Raw genomic sequence first — 13093 nt, forward strand, 5'->3', positions numbered from 1 at the left:
TAAAGCACACAGCAAGTGAAGCGACAAGAGGAATCCATTATGCAAATCATGTCACTTTGCATAATGTCTCATGACTGGAATATGCAAATGAGCTGTATAATTTATGAGTGCCAGTGTCTGTCTAAAAGTGTTTCACATAATTTACAAAGTGAGCTTGAGACGGAGTGGACGCAGCTCCGTCCAAGTCCTTTGCCAGGAAAAGCTGCCTTTTCCAGTAAATGCCATTCATGCTTTCAGCAGGAGCTGTGCAAGAGATCCCAAGTGTTCAAGAAAGGCAAAGAACTCTCCCTGCCTAAAAGTTTGCAAGATACTTCAACTCTAGTGGCACAGTTCTTACATTCCAGCACAACTGCTAGATTCCATCTGGGGAAGAAACTGGTAAAAGCCAAATGTGGCATTTGTATGTAGTTTTTCTTTGGGGGATGTAGGAATATCTGAGAGGTGTGCATACCTACTCTCCATGCCTGGGTATAGGAAGGCAGGAGAACAGGAGATTGCATTCCACATGGCTTTATGTGTTCTGCTCTAGGCAGCATTTTATGAATTATAGGCTCTTAGACATCGGACACTGATACATAAGGCCTAGGATGTGGTTGTCTTATGAAGTTAGACGGTAACCTTAAAGATGCCTTCAAAGGAGAACTTGCTAAAACCTAGGATTGAGTAGTCACATGAGATGGTCACTCTACATCAGTCTTGTTCAAAAGTATTCCTTTGAGAAGATGACTCAACTCTTTGAGAAGTACTAATACCTTCAATAATCTGATATGATCTGGCCTTATATTTTCATTATTATTACATAGTCCATAGAGATACCAGGCAATCATGGCAGTACACATCTAAGGACCTGATCCTTGGCAGGCAGGCCAAAAAGATTTCCCGATGAAGAGGAGTCCAAGTCAGCTCTTAGAGTTGAAGAGAAATCAAACAAAAACAACAGGGAAGTACTTCTCGCAGAGAAGCATTGATCAGCAAATATATGCATTCATTTGCTAGTGTCTGATTTCGTAGATTGTATGTATTTTATACAATTTAGCCCATAATGAAAACTACAATTAACTATTAAAACACTTTCTATATAAGATCTCGAATCACTCAAAACTCATACACTGAATCATCAAAGTTCCGGATGTGGTCCCATGTGATGCATTTCTTCTTTTAATAATCATTTAAGAAAATAACTGAGAGTCTGGAGGGGGAGAAAGCTGTGGCTGGGTTGTAATATATGAGAGAAGAAAGAAAGAAAGAAAGAAAGAAAGAAAGAAAGAAAGAAAGAAAGAAAGGAAGGAAGGAAGGAAGGAAGGAAGGAAGGAAGGAAGGAANGGAAGGAAGGAAGGAAGGAAGGAAGGAAGGAAGAAAGAAAGAAAGAAAGAAAGAAAGAAAGAAAGAAAGAAAGAAAGAGAGAGAGAAAGAAAGAGAGAGAGAAAGAAAGAAAGAAGAAAGAAAGAGAAAGAGGAATAAAGAAGGAAAAATAATAGGAAAAATGATATACCCAACAAGAACAGAGCACCGAGCCTTTACGAGTATAATGGAACATTAACATGTATTGTCCTGTGGTCTACAAAAACAAACAAAACAAACAAACAAACAAAAACCCCGAAATCTGGAAATATTCAAGCTGAAAAAAAAATTAACTGGTTCCTCCCCCCTCCCAAAAATCAGAAATAAAAGCAGCTGGACCCCAAAGCACTCTCACTCTCTGGAAGAGCTTGCATGTCACATCAAATGTTTCTACATGGCACGCACTTGAGAGGCAGCGGGAAATTAGAAAATGTGTTAATGGAATGCAAATGAAAACACATTAAAAATGTCTAAGATGCAGTCATGATGTGCTTGGAGGGGAAAAAAAAAAGGGGTTTTGTGATTTACTTTAGAAGCCTGGAAAGTTTGGGGTCATTAAGTACTCACTTGAGAGGAAAGAAACCTGAACCAAACATAAAAAAGTCAGACTTCATCAAAACTGAAAATGTTTGCTACTTGAATTGAATAAAATAATGAAAAAAATCACATACTGGAGAAAATATTTGCCACTGATGATAAAGTTGTTTTTTTTGTTTTGTTTTGTTTTGTTTTTTTGTTTTTTGTTTTTTTTTGTTAAAGCCACAAAAACTAATCAACCTAAATCAGACTGAAAAATGACACAGGAGAATTCTCTCAACAGTAAAAAGGAAATGTAGACTTCAGAATATATAGAAGCAGAGTGAACTGTCAGGAAAAGACATATACTGTAAGAAATGTTAAAGAATGCTGTCCAAATAAGTGGGAAGTTACACCATGTAAATAAAAAGCATTGGAAATGATAACTGTCATTGCCAGGTTTCAAAACTTTTATTACTTAAATGTATTTAAAGATAAATTAGTCTAAAGGAAAAGTAATAATCATTACTTTTATAACAAATATAACTTGTGATGAAAGCTGTTGAAAAGAAAAATGGAAGAATTCTGCCCTAAAGTTCTTCTCTATGTGGTCTCTAATGAGTAATAGTTACATATCCTAAAAACAGAAAGCTTAAATGACAGCCATGGTTAATAAGCTAAAAGATTTTTTAAAATGGTCACTAAGTATATCCATTTAATAAAGGACTAGGTAATAGACTTAATCTTCATTAATTACATTAAATGTAAATGGCCTAAATATTCTAAATGACAAGATATGGCATATTGTATAGAAAACCAATATGATCCAAATTAATGCATCTGTCTTTACATTCTACTTCCTCTTCTCCAGAACCTTCAGTGTTTATTCCCAAACACACTCTGCTACTTCCTACAGAACACTTGAGGCAGATGCTGCCAGAAACTCTGGGCATCAATGTCGCTCCCTTATTAACAGGCCCAAGATTTCCCCATGGCTTTATGCAAGATTTAACAGTAGTTGTTGTTCTGATGGCTAACAGGTGAAATTATTTAGGTTCTGAAAACAGAAGGCATTTTGTAAGGCACCCGTCTTCCCTGAAGCCTTTGTATGGTCAGAGGCATGGCACATTCCCTATCTCCCAAGAAGGAAGAACAGTCCTCCTCATCGGCCCTACAGATTTGAAGTAATCTCTTTTGAGCTTAGGGTCGTGAAGATGGCTATAATGAAAGGTCAACCTTCTCTTAGATGCAGGACACATTTGAGTCTTGAACTGTATACACATAACTGTGTCAAATGACTTTTATTCTTTTCTGTAGGTTGTTGCTTAATCAACCAAACCCATCATTCTCCTTCTTCATTAAATAATTGGTGCTCAGCAGCTGCAGTGGACCATTTCAATGGCCCTAGCCCTCTCATCAGCATTACTCTGAAGAGCCAGAGACATGACTTAACAAAGTCCTTCTCTCCATCTCTCTCATAACCACATTCACATAGGACTCTGATAGCCAATCAAGCATTCAGCAGGTTTTCTAGACTATGCCTCACGTGATCACTCCTAATGCAAACTACCCTAGGTATGAACTACTCAATACACAGACACATTTCTTCTTTTAATAATCATTTAAGAAAATAACAGAGTCTGGAGGGTGAGGGAAAGCTGTGGTTGGGTTGTAATATATGAGAGGGGGGAGGGGAGGGGAGGGAAGAGGAGAAGAAGAAGAAGAAGAAGAAGAAGAAGAAGAAGAAGAAGAAGAAGAAGAGGAAGAGGAGGAGGAGGAGGAGAAGGAGGAGGAGAAAAGAAAGGAAGAGAAGAGAAAGTAAAGTAATAATGATGATAATAATAATAATAATAATAATAGGAAAAATGATATAACCAGCAAGAACAGAGCACCAAGCCTTTACTAGTATAGTAGAACATTAAGATGTCTTGTCCTGAGGTCTACTTCAATAAAACAGAAACCAAAACCTGTTCTTTCTCTAGGGAATTTCTGTAAGGAAGGACATGAAATGGGATGAGACTAAAGTTTTGCAAGTATGTAGATGATGATAGAAACCTAGCCTCGTCTTAAGCTTGTAGAGCATTCAGGAGTGTGTGTTGTCCACCCCCTCCCCCCCAAAAAAAACAAGCTAGCCTGTTGTAACCCAACTTTATTCAGCCACTGACTTTGGGCTTCTACTGGAGAGGCTGTACATCCTAGACATTTCAAACAAAATGCCCCCCTTATGGTAGTATGGTTTTGATCAGCCAATCCCATTTCTCTAAGAGTCAAGTGTAAGATATCACCATGATTCAGCAGTTGGAGGATAGAGTTTGTCGTGATGAAGATCTGGGTAGAGCCATGGCAGCTGCAATATCCACGAACCTAATAAATATGAAAGTATTTCCTATCCTAAAATTAAAATACACCACGATGTGTTCAGTGGAAAGAAAATATACACTCAGCATCTATGTGTAGGATTCTAAAAGGTCTAGTAGAAGTTACTCAACACCTGCATGTTTTCTGATTCTGTCCATTATTGAAAAAGGTGCTAACATCTTATAAATAGAAACCTTCTCATCTGTCTTGACTTCTTTTTCATATATTTCAAGGTTCTGTTAGTAGGCACACACACTTAAAACTGCAGTGCATTGTTACAAAAATGAGCCTGAATCACTGTGAAATATGTTTTCAGTAATACTTATTTTGAAGTTTACTTTGTATAATGTTAATAGACTAATTGGATAATCATTTCCCTATAATATCTTTCTCTCCTAAAGTCCAATATTTCAATGGCAAATTTATTAGCAGTAGTAGCAAGTGCATAAGCCAAAAACTGAAGGTATGGATTTAGGACAGGTGCAGGAAAGGTCATAGCTGGGACGTGGTGTTTGCCTTTCTGTCCTAAGAAATATATTTTTGCATGTGGATGGTCGCAACACAGTTGTCTGTCTGCTTTATTGGTTCATTTGTTTTTATAGATGGTTTATAATTGATAATGGAAAAGGCCTTAAGTAAAAAAGTGTTCATCATAATATGCGTTCAAAAGTTTTCACCAAAACTTAACCACACATGTTATTAAAAAGAAAATCTCAGATAACCAAAAGGTGATAATTGTTCCAGTTGTATTTTTTTTCAGCAACACATAATCATATTAGAAATCAACCATAAAAGTATTTTTACATCTCATGTGAATAGAATATACAATATAATCTAAAAAAAAAAAGTGTAGAGTCAAATATGTACCTGTCAATCGTCACTGACATAAAAAACTTAATAAGTAGATGCAAGCAAAAGGACAGCTCCTCACAGTAAAGTTCTAGTGAGCAAATGTGGGAAGATAATAAGAAAATTAGAAAATCACTTGGTAAACGTCAGAAAAGCAACCGCGGTCAGTCATCATAAATGAATCCTAAAATTAGTGAATTCCTTCTTTTATACCACCTCAAGGTACTGTTCTTTGGATTGGGGAAGATGAGAGATATCCAACTGGGGAGGTAGAGAAAAAGGAAGTAAGAAGGTTAAATAACAATAAGGATGTCTGAAAAAGTTATAAGGAATCAGACTATTAACTACCTACTTAAAATGCCTATAACATGCACAAGCCAGTGTGTGACTATATATATATATTTGAAATGAAATTTTGACATCTAAGCTGACAATGCTCCCTTCAAGAGCCATAGACCGTCTTAACAAAAAATCCCAATACCAGACATGGGAAGCTCTTTCTTGTGTTGTTGTTAAGGGATGTCCAAGAGGCTCCCAAAATACTGTCAACCATTCATGTGACCTTTCTGTTGCCCACCAGAGGTGGGAAGTAAGCCCCTAGTGCTATGGACACCACATATGCACTTCAGACACAAGGCTCAGGTCTCTCAAGCTGAATCTAACCCGAGAGCCTCCACCCTGAGCGCTAGTTTTCATGGTACCAGGAGGGGGAAGCCACCAACAGTCCTGCTCAGCTGCCACATCTGTGAACTACAATAGTGACAACCATGACATCATAATCCTAAGGGGTCAGGAGTGGAACACATGGCTTGGCATTAACCAACAGCTTTCTAATTGGACTTAAGATCCACTGAACAAAAGAAAGGTCATGTCTGGTCCTAGATACCTAGCCAACTACTCAAGGCTTGTGAAATCATGGATCGTGGAGAAAAACCTACAATTACCACATTACTAAACCAGCGCCATTGCTAACTACATTCTAAATGTTTGACCTTCTAGCCACAGGTAAGTATAGTTCTCACCAAGGAAACTTACCTCTGCAACAAAAGCCATTCCATAAAACCACAGGTAATCAAAAGTCAGAAATGTAGAACTCAATCCCAACTGATACATCTGCAACACAGTTCCTGCATCAGCAGCTTGGCGATCATAGCGGAAGAGGGGGTGGAAAAATTGTCAGAACCAGAGAAACAGTTTACTATGAGACCATTTCTCCTAGAAACATCAAAGCTACATTCGTGAAGTCTCATCAGCATGAGTGCTAAACATGACCTGATCAAGGATACCAGTAGAAATGCTAACACAGACAGGAAAAATTCATGCGGTCGCAATCCGAGGCAGAGAACTACAAGCAAATAGTCTTTCCCTGGGAAAANCAGGAGATCCAAGACCAAATGATCAGCCCTGAAAACATGTACATACAAATAACATTATGTGGACCAAGCAGGTTGTATGTATATATTTAGGAATATATATACACACACATAAAGATATCTAATGACAAGGAAAAAGAGATCATGAATTTGATAGAGAGAAGGGGGGTATATGGGAGGGTTTTGATGGAGGAAGGGGAAGGGGTGATATATTTATGATCTCAGAATAAAATATTTTTTAAAAATATCTCCCTGTAAGATATAGGTTAATTACAGAGAAAAATAGTGGCTTTAACATGTAAACCTTGGTAAACAATTTAACTCTGTATTCAGAGATAATATCATCTGCTTCTGGGATATGAGAGATGTCAAGATAGTTCACATTCTCACCTGTCATCCTGAGCTCAACATCATTTGGCAATAATGCATAATATCATCCCCATCATGAAAAAAGTTCAGACTATTCTATACTAAGAGACAATAATAACTTTCCAGTGTTCTTCATAACTGTGAGGGTCATGGCAAACAAAGAAAGGCTAGGACTTAAGGATTGGTGACAGATAGGGAGGCATCCTGACTAAGGCAGTCCCTTCCCTCTACACACATAGCTCAAATAAGGGCTTGTCCCTGCATTAACTGCTTATTAAATCTAATTGAAGATGCACTATAAAGATGTTAAACAGTTATGCCAGTCATGCCAGTGCCCACAACATTGTGGCAAGGACTTCTCTGTTGCTGGCTGTTCTTAAGTCCACTGCCATGTTTTCTCCACTTACTCGGGAAAAAAATGAGTTACTGACTCCAGAAATAAAGATGCTACAAAAAAAAGAAAAAGATAAAAACGTTAAGGCACACAGAGAGACTGACACAGGAGGATTGTAGTAATGGCAGGGGGCCACTCGCACTGCCTAGCAAATCCAGTGACACTCTAGCCCAAGGAAACAGTCACACAAAAACCATGGAAAGGAGAAAACAGCAGGAATCCCTAAAGGTTAAAACGGGAGTTGATGACATGGCTTAGTCAAAAATAAAGCACTTACCTCACAAACACGAGAACCCGAGTTCAGATCCCTGGGACACATGTTAAAAATCTAGTCATGGTGACAGATGCTTATAATCCCAACAATGTCAAGATAGGCGGCAGAGACACAGAGCTGCAGGAGCCGCCGGGCTGGCTAACCTGTGTGGGGAAGTCCTCTGTCAGTGAGAGGTCCTGTCTCAAAAAAAAGACGGAACACCCTGGAGGGTGACACGGGAAGGTGCCTTCTGACCTTCACAAGGATGCTGTGCACTCGTGCGTACACACGAGCGTGGGTTCTTACACACACGTGCACGAACCCACAGCCTCCCCCTAAAAAAGTTAAGTAATGCTTAAAACACAAAGACATGGCGTGCCATCAACTGAATACCTTGAAGGGAAATTCCTAATGGGCCCAAAAAGGATTAAAAATACGAACGGAGGAGCTGGGCTGTAGTGACCGACGCTAATTGCATTGCTAGTTTCCTTTTGTTTTAAAGCACTTCCTTAGACTTCTGAAGCCACTTTAGTTTGAAACGTGTTTTCCTTCGCTGTTTCTCCACTTCCTTCAGAAGTCATGAGCCTTGAATGTTAAGGATACCCCAAATCTTTAAGCTCTGCTATAAAGTGGCTTTTGCATAGCCCAAGACTTCTCTGGGTTCTGCCATTGGGATTTCCCAGGTTAAAGGTTACTTATTTGGAAAAGAACAAATTATTTTAAGAGAATGAGCCCTAGAGAGAATATGCTCCAGTCCTTGCTACCCACCTGCTAATCTTCAGGGGAAACCTTCACGGACAACCTGCCGATCCTGCGCAAGCGCAGTTACACACCTATGAGATGCTCTATGTGGTTAGATCAAATTACTTTTCCACACTCTTGGGTTTTTTTTTTTTTTTTTTTATTTTTGTTTTTTTTTTTTCTAGTTTTATAATAAAATTATGGGACTTCATTTGTGACTATATCTATATATGTGCCTCCCTTTTAACAATTTTGTGGAATTTCATACTGTGAACCCTTCATAGCGGAAGCGTCCTCCACGAGCCTGTTTTCATTGTATCAATTACAAGCTGTTAGGAATCTTGAGACTTCCTTCACATCGGTTACGCCCATCCTGCTAACCTCCGCTGTTTTCTTTGATTCGCTTTTGTGGTGCGCTTTTTCTCCTTTTCAGAGTGCTTTTCAGGACATAAATTCTTCTGTGTATTCTCTTTCTCTGTTCACTGTAATTCTCAAAATGCTTAATCTGTAAGGTTAGGCACAACTAGAAGTCTACGGAGTCTAACACATGGCTGGTGTTTTCAGCTCCTGTGGTCCAATGGTAGGGAAAGCTGGTATCCAAAGCCTTGGTGCTCTGCAGCTGAGGAGGCAGCCTCAAGAGTTACAAGAGTACCCAACTAATGACTGGTCCAACCTGAGACCCACCTCGTGGGAGAGATTCAGCCCCTATTTTAATGATAGTCTGCTATGCTTGCAGACAGGAGTGTAGCCTAACTGTCATCCGAGGCTTCTTCCAGCATCTGGTGGAAACGTGCAGGGACCCACAGGCAAACACCAGGCAGAGCTCAGGGAGGCTTGTGAAGGAGTCAAGAGACAGATTAAGGGACCTGGAGGGGACAAGGACACCTACAGAGCCAACTAACCTGAGCCCCATTGGGGGCTCACAGAGACTGAACCACCAACAAAAGAGCATGCATGGGCTGGACCTAGGTCCTCTACACATTGGTAGCAGATGTGCAACTTGGTCTTAATATGAGTGCTCTGACAGTTGGAGTGGCTCAGAGCTGTGTCTGACTCTGTTGCCTGCCTTTGGATCTCTTTTTCCTACCTGGGTTGCCTCTTCTGGCCTTGATGGGAGAAGATGTGCTTAGTCCTGATGAGATGATGTGCCAGGGCAGGTTGGTACCTATAGGGCATGGGGGGCTTCTCTAAGGAGAATTGGAGGGATTAGTGGGGGAAGGGTATGTGAGAATGGAACTGGGAGAAGAGGAGGGATGGGGGCTGTGATTAGAATGCAAAGTTAATTAATTAATGGGGGGGGAGATTAACAGAGTAGGATCTCTCTAAAGTCATTGACCTAGGACTTATAAATGGACTTGTTACCTTCAAAAGCTGGTTTTAACCAGGACTAGCAACATGTCAATCTTAAAGCTTTTTCTTTCTTTGGAACATAAAACTGTGTTCATTCACCAGTCTTTATAAAGTTGCTAACATTTTTTCCCCCAAGAAACAGGTAATTAAGTGGTATTCTGAATACTGTCAAACACACACACCCCGCATTAAATGCATGGTTGTGTGGTTTTCTGTTCTGATTCCTTTGGTGATAAAAAAAAAAAAAAGAAAGAAAAGAAAAGCTGATTTGAATGAAAACTACCTCTCCATGTTTACCATGGCTCCTCTCGCCCTTTTCTGGGTCCCAGGCACGGTGTTGAGGCTACAGATTATCACTCGGTTGGGCCTATACCAATTCCAGCTGAGTCTGCTGCTGCTTTGGTAGGTTCTGGGTCTTCTCTCACATGTGTCTTATCGTTTCCTGTGTCTCTGGGACCCACGTATGAGGTATAAATAAGACTGATGATGTAAACAGAACTAACTGATCTTCATCTTTGATCATTTTTTCCTGCTTACTTGGAAGACATCAGGCCATACTGAAGAACAGCATCTTCATGAGCAATGAGCTTTCGGCTGGAGGGATATCAACCCCAGTTCTAAAGAGAGAGCAAAGAGCCCAGGGCAACTGAATCACGTAAGTGGCATCAGCCAAGTTAATTCCTACTGTGCATTACCATTCAAGGAGTTCAGCAAAGGAACTAACAGCTCGGGGACAAGGGAGGTTAAGGGGAAGTTTGTGTGACTGTGTTTGTGTGGCTAACACTGGTTATTTTAAAGTATGAACTTCATATTGAACACACTTAGTCTTTATCGTTATTATATTAGAAAATTGATTTTCTTCACCAGTATCTATTTCCATCATTGGGACATGGTGGTTGAGGCTGAATTTAATAGTATAAACCTTGGCTTATGCTCATGAATACTGGTGATTTATAACTTGCCTAAAACTAAGCATGCATTTTATCCTCCCTTCAAACAATAAATACAACTTACCTGAAACCGACCTTAAATCTGTTTGTATTTTCCAAAGTATTTTTGAAGCTTCCATTTGGCAGCAAAACTTAAGCCAAGAAATAAATTTCCACTTTTTTTTTTTCTTAACACAGTAAATCAGTTCTAAGCTCTCCCCTCAGTGGTCATGGGACACTGCAGTAAAAATGCTGAGATCATTTCTCCAAACACCCCGCTTCCTGGCCTTGCACACTGCCTGAGGGTTCAATAAGTAGGTTAATGCTTCCTTCAGGGTTGGCCTGAGGGTTAAAGTTCCTGAGGAGCCAACTGAAGCTTGCAAGAATGGAGAGGCCATGTGGATACAGCGTGTGTGTGTGTGTGTGTGTGTGTGTGTGTGTGCGCGCGCGTGCTCGCGCATGAGTGTGCTGTGCCCCCATGAATGACTGAGGGACCGAACAACCATTGACATGCATCCACCTTCACACACAAGGCCTGCAGACCTCATGATCATTGCATCTGCATCCATATTCAAGATCAGGCTTTGTTTTTTAATTATTTCTCAGCCCTATTATTTATAATGCTCTTTCAGCATCCATACTTGATTATTAAAAAACCATCTCCTAATATTTTCATTCAGTTGTTTCGATGGAAATTTTAGACTATATTCCTCTATAAGTTTGCATTTACTCAAAACCCAGTTCCATTTTACCTGCTCATGAATAAGCGCAGTGGTGGTGGTGGTGGGGGAACTCATGATAATATCTAAAACCTTGTATTTATCTGATTAAATATTTTTTGTGACATCTGTAAAGGCTGGGAAGATGACCCCTACACCTTCTTACGTACTATACATTAACAGTTATCCCCCACTGAAAACTCACTTTACATTTTACTACAGAGATACAAACAGGCTGTCTGGATTTAAGTAACTTGACCAGTGTCAGGCGGCTAATGAGCAGAAGAAGGGATTAAGATAGACTTTCACCTGAGTTGGAGACTCTCCGGGCATCCTCTTATGATAAGTGTTTGTCCCCCAAATGCTTCCTGTGTGTTTATTGTGTGTTGAGTATTGTCCAGGGCACTGGAGATTGTTTTGCAGGGTGAAAATCCTGCTACTCTAGTGAGCCTTCACTCTTGTGGAAATTGGAGAGAGAGAGACAGTGCAGTAATTAATAAGACTGTGATAGAATCTTGTTAGGAAGGGCTGTGTCCCCCACAGGTGGGGTGTGGAGGCAGGATGACTCCTGATGACTCCAGGATGAATCCATGTTCAAGGGCAACATGGATTCCCCGACACCCTGCCTCAAAAGCAGAAGTGATGGATGGAGTTAAGACAGTTTTGCAACTGGTACAACCACTCTGGAAGTCAATTTGGTGGTTCCTCAGAAAAATGGACATAGTACTACCTGAGGACCCAGCTATACCACTCCTGAGCATATATCCAGAAGATGCCTCAACATGGAATAAGGATACATGCTCCACTATGTTCATAGCAGCCTTATTTATAAGAGCCAGAAGCTGGAAAGAACCCAGATGTCCCTCAACAGAGGAATGGATACAGAAAATGTGGTACATTTACACAATGGAATACTACTCAGCTCTTAAAAATGATGAATTCATGAAATTCTTAGGCAAATGGATGGAACTAGAAAATATCCTGAGTGAGTTAACCCAATCACAAAAGATCACACATGGTATTCACTCACTGATAAGTGGGTATTAGCCCAGAAGCTCAGAATACCCAAGATATAATTCACAGACCAAATGAAACTCAAGAAGAAGGAAGACCATAGTATGGATACTTTGGTCCTTCTTAGAAGGGGGAGCAAAATACTTATGGAAGGAGATACAAAGTGTGGAGCAGAGACTGAAGGAATGACTATCCAGAGTCTGTCCCACCTGGGGATCCATCCCATATACAGTCACCAAACCCAGACACTATTGTGGATGACAACAAGTGTTTTCTGACATGAGCCTGATATAGCTGTCTCCTGAGAGGCTCTACCAGTGCCTGACAAATACAGAGGTGGATGCTTGCAGCCAACCATTGAACTGAGCACAAGGTCCCCAATGGAGGAGCTAGAGAAAGATCCGAAGAAGCTGAAGGAGCTTGAAGTCTCCATTGGAGTAACAACAATATGAACTAACCAGTATCCCCAGAACTCCCAGGACTCAACCACCAACCAAAGAGTATACATGGAGGGACTCATGGCTCCAGCCGCATATGTATCAGAGGAGGGCCTTGTTGAACATCAATGGGAGGAGAGGCCCTTGGTCCTGAGAAGACTCGATGCCCCACTGTAGGGGAATTCCAGGACAGGGAAGTGGGAATGAGTGGGTTAGTGAGCAGGGGAAGAGGGGCAGGGATAAGGAGTTTTCAGAGGGGAAACCAGGAAAGATTTAACATTAGAAATGTAAATAAAGAAAATATCTAGTTTTAAAAAACAGTTTGCAGTCTCATCTCTTTGATCTAGTTTAACACAATGATATTGTTAATTATTGTAGGGCCCTCCTAGAGCAAACACAGACACATGGTTTAAGAGAAATGCTTTACTGCATGTTCTTATACTTGCTAGA

This window comes from Mus caroli, chromosome 8 (genome assembly GCF_900094665.2).
Source record: "Mus caroli chromosome 8, CAROLI_EIJ_v1.1, whole genome shotgun sequence".
Taxonomy (NCBI): domain Eukaryota; kingdom Metazoa; phylum Chordata; class Mammalia; order Rodentia; family Muridae; genus Mus; species Mus caroli.